At 41.3% G+C, this 11,518-nt stretch overlaps 1 protein-coding gene across 2 annotated transcripts in view; it reads right to left on the reverse strand.

The window, feature by feature from the left end:
- MXD1 (MAX dimerization protein 1) overlaps positions 1-11,518 on the reverse strand; it is a 26,335-nt gene that overhangs the window by 8,527 nt on the left and 6,290 nt on the right. The window lies entirely within an intron of this gene.

Genomic DNA, 11,518 nt, shown 5'->3' on the forward strand with positions numbered 1-11,518 from the left:
CAACTGAGCCACCCAGGCTCAGTTGGTTAAGCAGCTGCCTTCGGCTCAGGTCATGATCCCAGCGTCCTGGGATCGAGTCCCACATCGGGCTCCTTGCTCCGCAGGGAGCCTGCTTCTCCCTCTAACTTTGCCTTCCACTCTGTCTGCCTGTGCTCGCTCTCGCTCGCTCTCTCTCTGATAAATAAATAAAATCTTTAAAAAAAAAAAAAAAAAAAATCTTTAAAAAAAAATCAAGGACAGTGAAGGAGACCATCAACAAAAGCAACCTACTGAATGGGAGGAGATATTTGCAAATGCCATATCCAATAAAGGGTTAGTACCCAAAATATATAAAGAGCTGATATAACACCACCCCCAAAATATAATCAAATTAAAGATGGGGAGAAGACACGAATGGACATTTCTCCAAAGAAGACCTACAGATGGCCAAAAGACATATGAAAAGGTGCTTGACCTCACTCATCACCACCTCGTATCTCAGAATGGCTAAAATAAAAAACACAACAAGTGGGGGCAAAGACGTGGAGAAAAAGGAACCCTCTTACACTGCTGGTGGAAATGCAAACTGGTGCAGCCACTGTGGCAAAGTATGGAGGTTCTTCAAAAAGTTAACAATAGAGCTACCCTATGATCCAGCAATCGCACTACTGGAGCAAAATAACTAAACACTAATTCAAAACAACTTATAAACAACAGCATTCTCTCCAACAGCCCACGTATGGCAGCAGCTCAAGTGTCTACGGACAGATGAACGGATAAGGAAGATGCGGTATAAATATACACACGACACAGTATTATTCTACCCTAAGAATGAAATCTTCCTTTGCAACGGCGTGGATGGAGCTAGAAGAGTATAATGCTAAGTGAAATAAGTCAAAGAAAGACAAATACTGTATGATTTCACTCACATGCGGAGTTTTAACAAAACAAACGAGCAAAGGCAAAAAAGAAAAAAGAGGCAAACCAAGAACCAGTCTCTTAACTAGAGAGAACCAACCTACAGTTACCAGAGGGGAGGCGGGTGGGGGAGGAGGGAAACCAGCAAGGGGCATTAAGGAGGGCACTTGGGACGGATACTGGGCAATGTGTGGAAGTGCTGAATCAGTCATATTGTACACCTGAACCTAATTATTACACTAGGTTAACTATACTGGAATTTAAAAAATTCAAAAACTCAGCAAGGATCTTATAAAGCTAATGCATGCAATAGAAAAAACTTCTTGGCCACACGTCATGTGGTGTTGGGTAGAAGGGAGCCCAAGGCTGGGGCGGGGGGCGCTGAAGAGCACCCGACCCTCCCTGCTCCCGCTGCCCTTCAACAGCCCAAAGAAAATACAGCAGCAAATACTGACCTTGGAAAGCCAAGCACATCTCTGGGTGTACTGTCTATAGCCAAAGCACCTACAATCTCTCTCAAACAACAGCAAGAAGAAAGGAGAGCATATTTAAGAATGAACTTAAAACAGCTTTGGAAGGAAACTATAAAACGTTGCTGAGATACATAAGAAAATCTGAGTAAATGGAAAAAAGTGGCACCCTCCTAGATATGAAACTTAAAAGCAAAGAAGCCAATGTTGCCCAAGTCTGTCCACAAATTAAACCTAGTTCCAGGAAAAAAAAAAATCCTAAATGTTCTTCTTAATGCTGGGACTCATGTAGAGTTTAGACTCCTGTAGAATCTACATCTAGAACAACACAGGTATAAGGGATTGCCAGATTTTTGAAAAAGAAGAATGAGAAGGAATGTGCTATACCAGATACTAAATTGTATTATAAAGCTTTAATAATTAAAAAATAAAGGAATGGGCAGACAAATCAAGTGAACAGAATAAAAAATTCCCAGAAACAGACTGAAGATATAGGTATGAATTTAGCATATAACAGAGGTAACACTGCAAATCCTTGGGAAAGGAATGAATTATTGAGAAAATAGAGAAGTAGGGAGACGGACATCAAAATAAATTCCAAATATATTAAATATTTAAATATAAAATATTTATATTTCATATTTAGCACACTGTTGTCTGTTTGATAGCACACTGTTGTCCATTTTCCTTAAATCTTGTCAGCCATGAATTATGGAAAACTAAACACCCAAGTGAAAGGAAGTCATTAATGAGGTGGCTCTGGGCTGCTTGAGGCACTACCACATACCAGAGCTTGGGCACTGACAGAAGGCACCCGGGCCAGCCAGTGTGCTCTTAAGACAGTTCTGAATGTGGGGCGCCTGGGTGGCTCAGTCGATTAAGCGTCTGCCTTTGGCTCAGGTCATCATCCCAGGGTCCTGGGATCGAGGCCCACATCGGGCTCCCTGCTCAGCGGAGAGCCTGCTTCTCCTTCTCCCTCTGCCTGCTGCTCTGCCTACTTGAGTTTTCTCTGTCAAAATAAATAAATACGATCTAAAAAAAAAAAAAAAAAAGAAAGTTCTGAAAGCTTCTCACTTTATTTCTGCCCCCAGACTTAAGCTCCCTCTAGTCTATCCATGTCTCTCTCCCTCTCAGGCCAACAGATTTGTCAACTGGGGAATAAACTGGGAAAAGAGTAAGATCAGAAGTAGACTGTGCCATCTGATAGTGCTCCTGAATTTGCTAGGTTACCCAAAAAGTTCTTCCTGACTTGAACATGGTCAGGAGTGGGAATGGTATCCAACAGGACATATGTGCGTGTCTGCGTGGTAAGGGAGGACTACTGTCAGAGATTTTTTTTTTTTTAAAGATTTTATTTATTTATTTGACAGAGAGAAATCACAAGTAGTCGGAGAGGCAGGCAGAGAGAGAGAGACGGAAGCAGGCTCCCTGCTGAGCAGAGAGCCCGATGCGGGACTCGATCCCAGGACCCTGAGATCATGACCTGAGCCGAAGGCAGCGGCTTAACCCACTGAGCCACCCAGGCGCCCGAGATTTTTTTTTTTAAACTGAAGGTCTAACTGAATGCTTTCCTTTCGTAGTCAAGTATAGGACAGAACAAAGAATTAGAAGGTGAGAACAGAGTGTACAGGATGGCAGCCAGTGAAGGGGGTAGATAAGTAAGTTCACAGGTAGAAATATGGAAACATACACTTGACTCTTTCATTCATTTACTCCAACTACATTTCCCAGGGAGGATTACTGTGTACTGCTACTTTCACAGGTACTTGGATACAATGCTCAGTTAGATCAAGTCCCTGCCTTGGTGCTTCTTGAAATTTAGTTGGACAACAAAAGTAAACAAATTATTGAAGAATTATTGATCTGAACTACCTTCAGGCTATTACAAATAGCAGCTCTCACCAAAAGTTCTAGAACAGGCTCCCCTTTGCCCTCTATAAAGCCTATTCTTTCTTTTCCCTCACCCATATCTTGACTTACAAGGTGTCAAGCTTCCACAGAACATCAGAACCTGTTTTTTTCCCTTTCCAAATAGATCACATTCATTTCTTCATTCATTCACACACAGACTTCCTACATAGCCAATTGTTCTTTCATTACCAAGTAACAGGAAAGATCAAGACCTTCATTTCATGTTAATCCACTGGAGCCCAGAAATAACAATGTATCTGCAGTTGCTGATCTGAGAGTAGAATCTGGTATTTTAGGCAATCCAGGTCCCTTCTCTTTGGGAAAAGCCCTACCTAACAAAGATTCACGGTACCTCACTGAGAACTACTTTTCATTAAAACTGGGCTTTATGGGGCGCCTGGGTGGCTCAGTGGGTTAAAGCCTCTGCCTTCTGCTCAGGTCATGGTTTCAGGGTCCTGGGATGGAGCCCCACATCAGGCTCTCTGCTCGGCCTCTCTGCTTCCTCCTCTCTCTGCCTGCCTCTCTGCCTACTTGTGATCTCTCTCTCTGTCAAATAAATAAATAGATGTCTTAAAAAAAAAAAAAGAAAGAAAACTGGGCTTCATATTCTTCACCAAAGGAAAAAAAGCAAACAATAAACAATAGCTGATTTAACTGTAAAGTTTCACCATCTTATTTCCTAGCTTTGTATGGGCACAGATTTAGCCAATTAAATAGCTTCATAAATGCTACAGGATAAATGGAGGTTTAATAAAAATTTCAGATATGCTACATATGAGCTGTATAGTGAGAAAAAAAGGTTTAGTATAGAATAAGAAGAAACAAATCATCTCATGGGGTCAAAAATTACTCCCTAAAAGTGATTACAGGTCACAAGAGATCCTTCCTCCAGATTTGGGGTTAAGAACAGAGCCTTCAACTGGTCAAACAAAAGGTCCGGGTGAAGACTACAAGTCATGCTTTGAGGGGAAAAAAAGGACTCTCCTCCTTTCCCGAAAATGATCCCTTTATAAATAATTGCCAGATGCATCACTATTACCAACTTAATTAGAACCTAGGAAGGTTTTAAAGATTTTTGATAATTGTGATAAGGAATCTTTATAAAAGATACAGAGATAGTTCTATATGCTAGCAGTATGGGAACAGGTCACTTGATGAACAAGGCATAAACAGCAATTCACGGTGGCTACATTTTGAAGTTATAAGATCACTTCTCCACTAAAAGTATGAAATACATAGTATATTCATTAATATGTCCTTTCCAGAGACCAATTTCCAGAGACTATTAATGCTTATGACAAAAAGTCAGGCAGTGCCCCCAGTGCTCCAGCGGGGACTGGAAATTAGTTGAATAAGCAGCATAGGTCTTTTCTCCAAGTTTTTCTTTTCTTTCTTTTTTTCTTAATTTTTTTTTTTTAATTTATTTGACAGACAGAGATCACAGGTAGACAGAGAGGCAGGCAGAGAGAGAGGAAGGAAAGCAGGCTCCCTGCTGAGCAGAGAGCCCAATGCGGGGCTCAATCCCAGAACGCTGGGATCATGACCTAAGCCGAAAGCAGAGGCTTTAACCCACTGAGCCACCCAGGCGCCCCTCTCCAAGTTTTTCCAAGGGCAGATGCCATCTATCCAAGAGGTATAGTCCAAGGAAAACAGATTCTAGAACTACAAATCTGGGTGTTCTACCTTCAATGTAGACCAGATTTGCACACTGATAACTACATCCCTTCTTTGTAATAACCAGGCCATGCCCTTAGCCCCATGTGGCAACAAAGCAATGCAGATTCGTTACAACACTCTAGAGTGAAATCTGAATGTGGTCAAGAAAGTTCAGAAACAGTAAGAGTGGCGCAATGCCTACCACAACTCGGGCCTGATGCAAATGTTACACCCCTACCCTCTTCCGATAGGAGGAGCTTGGCCATTTGGAAAGTGGAAATAATGATAGGGACCTGCAATCAATTAGAATATCGCCAGAAGAGACCTGACTGCAGGGATTTCTCATTCCAGACCAGAGGCTACTGCAATACTGTTAGACCAAATGAAAATAATAGCTTAGATCAGGCTGCTGAGTCCTCCCCACAGAGCGCACACAAAAATCTTTTGTCATGGGGTCAGAAGACTCTAGCAGAGGTAATCTCTCTAGACCAGCTAGCTGCCTAATTCCAGCAAGGCCTGCATATGTACCATTCCAGAAAAACGAGTGCCTATTATTAAAGAAGATTCCAGAGCCTTCTTTTGAAAAAAAGTCCAACCTAGCACCTGACTCCTGACCCACTGACTACAGCTTATATGCAGTCAGTGTCCATTTGCTAAAGTGTTATTGAAAGGCATTGAGACCAGAGGAATTCCCAGAAAACAGACGAATTATTATCAACAAAGCCATATAACAAGATTCAAAATTTTCCTATATTCCAATAAGAGTTAATTAGTAATTACAATGGGAATATAATAGTGATTTAAAAATTGGGGTGCCTGGGTGGCTCAGTGAGTTAAAGCCTCTGCTTTTGGCTCAGGTCATGATCCCAGAGTCCTGGGATGGAGCCCCACATAGGGTTCTCTGCTCAGCAGGGAGCCTGCTTCCTCCCCTCTCTCTGCCTGCCTCTCTGCCTACTTGTGATCTCTGTCAAATAAATAAATAAAATCTTAAAAATTTATATATATGTATATGTGTGTGTATGTCTGAATACCTCTTAAAAGAAATATGCAAGATGTACAGGGAAACACTATAAAACTTCAGAGAGAAAATGGATCTGAATAAATGAAGTCATATACCAAATCCTGGATGGAAAGAGCTAATACGTGAACATGAACTTTTATTTATTTATTTTAAAATATTTTACTTATTTATTTCACAGACAGAGATCACAAGCAGGCAGAGAGGCAGGCAGAGAGCGAGGAGGAAGCAGGCTTCCTGCTGAGCAGAGAGCCCAACGTGGGGCCAATCCCAGGACCCTGAGATCATGACCTGAGCCGAAGGCAGAGGCTTTAACCCACTGAGCCACCCAGGCACCCCATGAACATGAACTTTTAAAAGGTTCATTTATACTAAAATTATTAGATTTTGATTTTGAAAGTCCCAAAAGGATTTGGATGTTGTGGAGATGGGTTGACCATACAATTCGTAGGGAAAAATAAACTAGTAAAAAAAGCTAACAACATGGTAAAATTAAAAAAAAGAAATAAAAGGAGAAGGGAGTAGGGATTTGCTTTACCAGATCTCGAAGTTCATGGTAAAACCTCAATGACTGAAACAATATTCACTGGCAGAGGAAGAGCAGAGCAGATGATCAACGGAACAGAAGAACCAGTCTAGAAACGGACTCAGCCACAAACATGAATTTAGTATACAATAGAGGCAGCAAGTTCAGACAGTGAGAGAAAATGGATTCTGTTAAATGAAATGATAAACTGGACAATAATATGATACTCAAAGGGGCAATCTCTTTCATATATATCCTTCACATATAAAATCTTTTCAAAGTAAGGGGAAAAAGAATGCCCGAGTAGAAAATTGGGCAACGGTTATTAACAGGCAGCATAAACACAAAAAGGTAAGAAAATGATTTGATTATGCTAGTGACGTAAGAAATGCAAATTGAAACAAGTTGTCTGTTTTTACTTTTTACGTATCAATTTCATAAAGGTCTTCAATTATAATATCACCTTGTGAAGGTGTAAGGAAAATACAGCCGATAATCTGCCGGTGGGCAATCAGCAGTCACATCGAAAACCCTAACAATGTGTCTATCATTATTTCCACAACTGTAAGTTCACCTTAAGGATGTAATTATGGTGGACAGTGGTTTATCTACGACGTAGTTTAAGGAAGTACTGTGTGTATTAGCCAAATACAGGAAAGAACCTAAAGCAGCGGACTGGTTATAGGAGTTACCGCCCATCTGTAGGAGAGAACATTACTAAACATTACTAAAAGTAATGTTAGAGGAGACTTGACACTGGAAAATATTGATAATGTAGCTTGAAAAGAAGATAGATATTATTTACTGTGGGATCCCATGTTGATTAAAAAAAAAAAGGCATGCACAAAACCTAGATGGGTACAGAACTTAGTAGGAATATTAGCAGCTGTTACTATTGCAATTAGGACAGGCGATTTTTATATTTTTTGTGCTTTTTGGAACTTCCCAATTTTCTACCCTAAACTATATATATTTTTTTAACAATTTTACTTATTATGAGAGAGAGAGAGGCAGAGGCCAAGGGTGAAGCAGGCTCTCCACAGGGAGCCCGATGTGGGGCTCGATCCCAGGACCCCAAGATCATGACCTGAGCCGAAGGCAGATGCTTAACCATCTGAGCCACCCAGGTGCCCCCTAAACTATATTTTTAAGTCATTTTCCAAAAGCAACTTTGGCGATACACTTCAAAGTTCCACTGCTGTCTTCTGGCAGCTAGAATTATGGATGATTTAAATTGTTCTTAGACTCTCTATAGTTCTCAAAATTTTTGGTAAGATTGGTTTTTTTTTCTTTTTTTTTAAAGATTACATTTATTTGAGAGAGAGAGAGCAAGTGCGAGAAAGATCACAGAAGGAGAGAGAGAAGCAGACTTGCTCCTGAGTGGAGAGCCTGAGATGGGACTCCATCCCAGGACCCCAGGATCATGACCCGAGCTGCAGGCAGATGCTTAACTGATGAGCCTCCCAGGTGTCCCTGTAAGATTAGTTTTTTTTTTTTTTTTTTTTTTAAAGATTTTATTTATTTATTTGACAGAGAGAGATCACAAGCAGGCAGAGAGGCAGGCAGATAGAGAGAGAGGAGGAAGCAGGCTCCCTACCGAGCAGAGAGTCTGATGCGGGGCTCCATCCCAGGACCCTGAGATCATGACCTGAGCCGAAGGCAGCGGCTTAACCCACTGAGCCACCCAGGCGCCCCTGTAAGATTAGTTTTAAAAAGAAAAACCATGGGCACCCGGGTGGCTCAGTGGGTTAAAGCCCCTGCCTTTGGCTCAGGTCATGATCCCAGGGTCCTGGGATCCAGCCCTGCATTGGGCTTTCTGCTCAGCAGGGAGTCTGCTTCCTCTCTCTCTCTCTCTCTGCCTGCCTCTCTGCCTACTTGTGACCTCTTTCTCTGTTAAATAAATTTTAAAAAAAAATCTTTAAAAAGAAAAACCATACACTCAAAAGTGTTTCCTGAGGAGGCTGGATCCACAAGGCCTAGTCACAATTCTGGGAAGCACCGGCGGAGTGACAGCCGCTCCCATCTAAACTGATAAACTGAACCCTCCACCCCGGGAGCAAGGGCTTCATCAGACTCTGTATTCCCAGCACCTTAGGACCCAGAATCTTCAGGCCTCCAGAATGCCTCATCTAGAGAACGGAAAATACAAGCCTTCTAGAATGGTGGAGGTGGGGTATTTTCCTGCCAACACCAAGGATAGTGAAGTGGTAATGTTGAGTATATTGTCCTCATAGTGGAGTCCTGATGAAGACCAATTACTCAGAATCTCTAAAGTGCCACAGAAAAGGATTTTGTTTAAAAATCTAACCCAAGCATAATCAACTCTGCGGTATCAAAGAGGAAAACAAATTCCCATTGTTGAAAGCTCTTTTCCTAAGGTTTTTGTTTTTTTTTAAGAGTCATGTCAATCTTTCTACGTGATGTTTTAAGGTAAAAAATGGCTAAAGTGCACATGCACTTGGCAAAGCAGGGTTCTCTTATGGGAACCAACTACTAAAACCAGGAGACGACCACAGTGGCTGCTCAGCCGTCTTCAAAACCGAAGATTCTTAAGCATCTACACTCATATGGGGAGAAAAACGGAGCAACTTTAAGTTCCTCTCCTGGACTGCAGCAACCAATGTTTGGTTAAATTAAGAAATTTGAGTCTTTACTTCCTTCTTTTCTGTTCACATGCTCTGGACTAGAGAAAGAATTATCAAGACCTTAAAAGACCGAATTCCAAAAAAGAAAGGACAGTAAGGAAACTAGATAAGTCTTCAGCAAGCAAAAGTGGACTGGTCACACGGAAGCTGTGTGAATTAGAAGCAGCTTGCTCAGTGGGGGCTCCAAATCTAGTTTTCTGGATTCTTTGCCTCTATAGCCTCTCATGTATACCTCAATCTGAGCACATAGTGTGTTCATTGAGATGGTCTCTCCGTCTTTCCCATTAGACAGACTACACTTCTCACGGATGGGGATCATGCTGATCTAATACCCCCAGTGTGAACTCATTTAATACCTAGTACTGAGCACAAGTTCTGGAGACACTGGAGGCAAAAAATAAACGCGGCTGAATGGCTAAAAAGGAAAACTGACATTGTGTGGCATTCTTGCATAGGTAAAAAGCATAAAGTAGTGGTAAGTGCAAAAGCCCTTATCCAAAGGGGTAAAATTTTCATAACAAAATGACTGTCTAATGGAATAATAAAAAAGTAAATGCCTAAGTAAGGTGGGGGAGAACTAGAAGACTTTTCAGCAGAAAGAGTCCCAGTTTACTCAGTTCACCCCCAAGGCAGAAAGCTGAGAATCCAAAGATGAGAAAGAGAGGCGACATCTGACTACCTTTCCAACTTAAAAGATACTTTTGAGTTCCCAATTCATGAGCCGGAAATCCCTAAAGCATAAAGGAAGCTCTGACTTCAAACACAGTCCCAATCACAGAATAATTAAAAGGGAAGAAGAGGGATGGGAGCACGTGTGCAGTGAGGCACACACGGAATTCTTCAGCGGAGTCACGCTACGGGTTCACCCTGTTCCAACCTTCTCCTTTCCAGTAAGTCAGGTCTGCCCTTTCCCAGTGGAACGGGTCATTCAGATCCTGACTTTCAGAGGCAAGCTCCGTCTTCAAAGAAGGTTTGCATGAAATAACCATATGTATTTGCAGAACCATCACTACCCATCATCATCTCGCTCACGCAGAGCACCGAGAAAGCCACTCAGTCTGAACGGGTAGCCTGTATTTCAAATTGATGGGCGCTCGGAGACCAGAATGAAGCTTGTTCAATGGTTCTCAGCCCTGGCAGCACATGAGAATCACCTGGGGAGCTTTTAAAAAAAGTACTAGAGCAGAGTCTCAACCCAAACCAATTAAAGCAGAATTGCTAGGGGTGAGGTCTGAGCATTGGTTTCTTTCTTTCCTTTTTTAAAGCCCCGCAAGGAATGACTATTAATTCTCCCTCCCACCACAGCATAGTAAAAGTGGTTATTTCTTTTTTTAAGTCTTTATTAGAGATAAAAGATTTGCTTTAAAATACTCCACGGAGAGGGGTAGTTTTGATTATCTAAGATTGACAAAATGATAATGATGGTTGAAGCTGGGTAATGGATACACAGAACTCGATTACATTATTTGTTCTCATATATTTGAAGATTTCTAGAAGTTCTTTTATAAAATTGGCAGAAATAAAATCTGTTCCTTCTCCCCAAGTGAATAAATGTAATTTAATACAAAAATATTTTTAAGAAAACATTAAAATAAAAACTTCGCAAGTGACTAAGTACAACCAGAGTCAAGATCCACTAGGCTACATCATTGAAGAAGGGGCAAACCAAATTTAAAAACTAAAGATTCAAACAAACAGCAAGAGGCAATCCAGGTGAGAGAGATCAACTCAGGCTCAGCCAGATGGATCCCAGGGAGGGTGGCAGGCCTCCACTAGTGAATCACCATCTCCAATTTGTGCTATGCATATATTTGCCTGAATTTTGAGAATCTTTATTCTCAAGTAAACTGTAAATACACACACATATGTATGTATATTTATATATATCTGGGTGTGTACACGATTTAAGACAGAACTACCAATTATATTCAGCAGCATGTCATTTTTTTAAAAAACACTATTTGTGGAAACATGGCTCATGACCTAAAATGCTTTGGCCTGTGAAACAGTCACCCAGGAAGGCGCTCCTTAGGAGAAGCGGGTGGCAAGAGTGAGGGGTGGGAGTGTGGTTTCTGGAACCCTGCAAGCCCTTCGTCTACCTAAGTGATTTAGGGGCAGCGCTGCTCAACAGACTAGAGGAAACTCATATATCAGGTGTTGCTTATGGGAAGAGCCAAGAAAAAACAGCCATGTCTCCAAAATCAGAGGACATATCAAAGAGACCCCCATCCCACCCCAACTCACCTATTGAAGATTTCTAGAAGTTCTTTTATAAAATTGGCAGAAATAAAATCTGTTCCTTCTCCCCAAGTGAATAAATGTAATTTAATACAAAAATATTTTTAAGAAAACATTAAAATAAAAACTTCGCAAGTGACTAAGTACAACCAGAGTC

Source organism: Mustela nigripes, chromosome 7, assembly GCF_022355385.1.
Source record: "Mustela nigripes isolate SB6536 chromosome 7, MUSNIG.SB6536, whole genome shotgun sequence".
NCBI lineage: Eukaryota > Metazoa > Chordata > Mammalia > Carnivora > Mustelidae > Mustela > Mustela nigripes.